The sequence below is a fragment of the Erinaceus europaeus genome, chromosome 11 (genome assembly GCF_950295315.1).
Source record: "Erinaceus europaeus chromosome 11, mEriEur2.1, whole genome shotgun sequence".
Taxonomy (NCBI): Eukaryota; Metazoa; Chordata; class Mammalia; order Eulipotyphla; family Erinaceidae; genus Erinaceus; species Erinaceus europaeus.
Window position 1 is genome coordinate 12,706,517 of NC_080172.1, and position 4,757 is coordinate 12,711,273.

A 4,757-nucleotide genomic window follows, 5' to 3' on the forward strand; every position below is an offset into this window, starting at 1 on the left:
AACCCACTATGCTACCTACCGCTTGACTCCCACAGATACTATTTATAATAGATTTTCTTAAATGGAGGTCATCTATTTTTTCTCATTTTTATTGGATAATTAATGGTTTACAGAAAATAGTAAGTACAGTTGTTTGGTACATGTGAAAATTTCTCTGTTTTCTTCAAGACATCCTAACCTCCCCTTAGGTCTTCCTCTACCATCGTGCACCAGGACCTGAAAGCTCACCCCTCCTCTCAGTGCCCTTTACTTTGGTGCAATACACCAACTCCAGCCCAAGTTCTGCTTTGTGTTTCCCTCCTGTTTTGTTTTTTTGTTGTTGTTGTTTGTTTTGCCTCCAGGGCTATTGCTGGGGCTCAGTACCTGCACTACAAATCCACTGCTCCTGGAGGCGATTTTTTCCTTTTTTTGCCCTTGTTGTTAATTGTTGTTGTTATTATTGTTGTTGTTCTTGCTGTCGTTGTTGTTGGATAGAACAGAGAGAAATCGAGAGAGGACGGGAAGACAGAGGGGGGAGAGAAAGATAGACACCTGCAGACCTGCTTCACAGCTTGTGAGGCGACTCCCCTGCAGGTGGGCAGCAGGGCAGCCGGGGGCTTGCCAGGAGCTTGAACCGGATACTTAGGCTGGTCCCACTTTGCGCCACGTGCACTTAACCCGCTGTACTACCACCCGACCCCCTTCCCTTCTGTTCTTATTTCTCAGCTTCTGTCCATGAATGAGATCATACCATATTGGTTCTTCTCATTCTGTCTAACCTCATTTAACATGATTCCTTCAAGTTCCACCAAAGATAAGGTGAAGAAAGTGACTTTACCATTCTAAACAGCTGAGTAGCATTTCATTGTGTATATATACCACAACTTACTCAGCCAATTACTTGTCAATTACTTATCTGTAATTGGACACCTGGGTTGCTTCCAGGGTCTGGCTATTGCAAATTGCACTGCTATGAGCATAGGTTTACACAGATCTTTTTGGATGAGTGTATCTGATTCCTTAGGGTATATACCCAGGAGAGAGATTGTCAGCTCACAGGGTAGGTCCATTTCTAGCCTTGTGACAGTTCTCCAGACTGCTCTCCATAGGGGCTGGACCAATTTCCATTCCTACCAGCAGTGTAGGAAGGTTCTTTTGCCCTCACAACCTCTCCAGAATTTATCACTAGTATAATTTTTTATGTATATGACATTCTCACAGAAATGAGATGGCATCTCAGTGTTGTCTTTATTTGCATTTCTCTGACAATGACTTGGAGCATTTTTTTCATGTGTCTGTTGGCCTTTTGGGTCTCTTCTTGGGTGAATATTCTGTTCATATCCTCTCTCTATTTTTGCTGAATTTTATGAGTCCTTTATATATTTTGGTTATTTGCCTTTGTCTGATGTATGGCATATAAAGATTTTCTCCCATACTGTAAGGAGTCTTTTTGTTTAGATGGTGGTTTCTTTTTGCCGTGTTACTTTTGCTTTGCAAATTGATGTCGTCCCATAGATGTATTTTTGTTTTTGTCTTTCTGCAAGTTGGACTTGTATCATTAAAGATGCCTATAAAACTTAGATGGAAAAGAGTGCTTCCAATATTTTCCTTGAAGTATTTGACAGTTTCTGGTCTCATATCCAAGTCTTTGATCCATTTACGTGCATGGTGAAATGTAGTAGTTCAGTTTTATTCTTCTGAATATCTCAACCTACTTCCCAACACCATTTGTTGAAGAGAATCTCATTTCTCCATTTAGTAGTTTGGGCTACATTGTCAAAAATTAGATTATCATAGGTTTGAGGGTTTATTACTGGGATTTCAATTCTATTCCACTGATCAGTGTGTCTATTTTTGGTATAGTATCAGGCAGCTTTGATTACAGTGGCACTATTATATAGTTTGAGATCTGGGATCACGGTGCCTCAGGTCCTGTTATTTTTTTCTAAGATTGTTTTGGTGATTCTAGGTATTTTCTATTTCCAGACAAACTTTTGTAGCTTTTGTTCTATTCTCCTAAAAAGAAAAAAAAATGATGGGACCTTGATGGTGAATGTATTAAATTTGTATATGGGTCTGGATAGAAAATTCATTTTGATTATGTTAATTCTTCCAATCCATGAACATGATGAACAAAGAATTTCCACTTCTTTGTATCTTTTTCTACTTCCTTGAATAGTGACTCATAGTTTTCAATATACAAATCCTTTACTTCTTTTGTTAGGTTTATTTCTAGATATTTTGTTGTTTTTGCTACTATAGTGAATGGGAATGATTTCTGGATCTCTTCTTCTAATTTAGTATTTGCATGAAGGAACGCCACCAATATTTTTTTAAACATCATTTCCCATTTTATAAGAAACTCAATAAATTACTTTTAAACTATTGTTAAATTCATTTATTTGTTAGAGACGGAAATGAATGGGGATGGGGAAGATAGGAAGAGAGAGACATATGGAACACAGTTTCATAGCTTGTATAGCTTCTCTACATCCTACTCACACCTCCTCCCACAACACACACACAGGTGGAGACCAAGGGCTTGAACTCAAGTTCATGTGCATTGAACATGTGGCCTCTACCTGGTATGCCATCACCCACACCGAAGCTCAGTAACTTCCTACTGATATTTTTTAAAGGATATAATTTTTTTTACTTATATAAATTGAAAAAAAAATTTCCCAAGTACATCTACAAATAGCTATTCCTCAGGGAATAAAATAATCACCTTTACTTATAGATTTTATTCTCCTTAAAAACATGGACCAAAAAAAGGGAACATTCCTTGAATAGCTAATTGTTTGATGGTGGTTTCATAAAGTAATACCCATGTGCAATCAAAATCATTTCAGAAGAATAAAATATTTAGCCAAAATTACTAGGTACAAAATATTTTACAAGGAGTCAGGCGGTAGAGGGGGGGTTAAGTGCATGTGGCATGAAGCACAAAGACCAGTGTAAGGATCCGGGTTCGAGCCCCCAACTCCCCATTGCAGGAGGGTTGTTTCACAAGCGGTGAAACAGGTCTGCAAGTGTCTTTCTCTTCCTCTCTGTATTCCCCTCCTCTCTCCATTTTTCTCTGTCCTATCTAACAACGACATCAATAACAACAACAATAAAATGGCCACAAAAGGGAAAATAAATAAATGTAAAAAATTAAAAAAATTTTTTTAATATTTATTTTATTGATTTATTCCCTTTTGTTGTCCTTGTTGTTTTATTGTTGTAGTTATTATTGTTGTTGTCATCGTTGGATAGGACAGAGAGAAATGGAGAGAGGAGGGGAAGACAGAGAGGAGGAGAGAAAGATAGATACCTGCAGACCTGCTTCACCGCCTGTGAAGCGACTCCCCTGCAGGTGGGGAGCCGGGGTTCGAACCGGGATCCTTATGCCGGTCCTTGTGCTTTGTGCCACCTGCGCTTAACCCACTGTGCTACCGCCTGACTCCCCCCCAAAAATTTTTTTACAGGGGCCAGCAGGTCGTTCACCCGTAGAGCACAAACATACTATGTGTAAGGACCTACCTTCCAGCCATGGGAATACCTTCCAGGGAGAGCCCTCACAAGTGGTGGAATGATGTTGCAGAGTCTCTCCTCTCTTTGTTTTTCTCTCCATCTGTTTGTCTCTGTCTGTCAACCTTTATCTAGAGGAAAGAAAAAAAATGGCCAGCTGGGAGCAGGGAAATCATACAGGCACTGAGCCCCAGTGATGATCCTGGTGGCAATAAATAGATAACAAATAATTTTATACAGAGGGTTAGTGGATAGTATTGCAATCTAAGCATTATCATTTTATATTAAATTCTTTCTACATTCTCATGTCTTTTAAAGTCTTCTCTTAGTATTTATATTGTATCTCTGACTCCATTGTAGGCTTGCGATAAGAAAGCTTATGTAGATTTATTTTATTTCTTTATTTATTATTGGATAGAAATAGAGAGAAATTGAGAGGGGAGAAGGAGAGAGGGAGGGATGAAGGGAGGGAGAGAGAGAGAGAGAGAGACCTGCACACCTGCTTCATCACTCGTGAAGCTTTCTCCCTACAGGTGGTTTGGGAAGTACTTAAAATATCAAAGTGAACCCAACAGTAGAGAAATCTACACTCACAGATTTCAGTGTTATGGTTTGCCTCTGTAACATCACTGTCTCTTTCCTCCTACAGCTATGTGTTTAAATATTCTCCACTCCCTTGCCCTGCTTCCAGGTGACCTAGAAAATGCTTTCCTCATTCCCTCTGATTCAATAACTATAGTCCATGGCCCAAGGTTCAGAAAAACATTTTGCTAACAGCAAGATCAAAACATTTTTTCCTGTATTATATTATACTACTGTTCAGTCACCAAGTGGCAGACACTACTATGATTCCATCCTGACTTCCCTGGGCAGATGACCTCATCAGTGTGTCCCAGAATCTCACCTCTCCAGAGCCCTACCCCACAAAGGAAGGATAGAAACACACTGGGTGGTTTGGATCCACCTGCTAAGGTCCCTGTCCAGTGGAAAAACAATTACAGAAGCCAGGCTTTCTACCTTCTGTACCCCATAATGATCCTGGGTCAATACTCCCAGAGAGATAAAAATTAGAGAAGTTTCCTCTTAGCTTCTTCCCACACAGAGACCCTTAGTTCCATCTGCTCTATTCTTACCATTGGTTCCTGATTATTAAACAATTTGCCCTGCTTTATATCTTACCACTTTTCAGCCAAGTTGCAGACACTACCAAGGCGCCATCTTGACTTCCCAGGGCAGATGACCTCATCATTATGTCCTAGAATCTT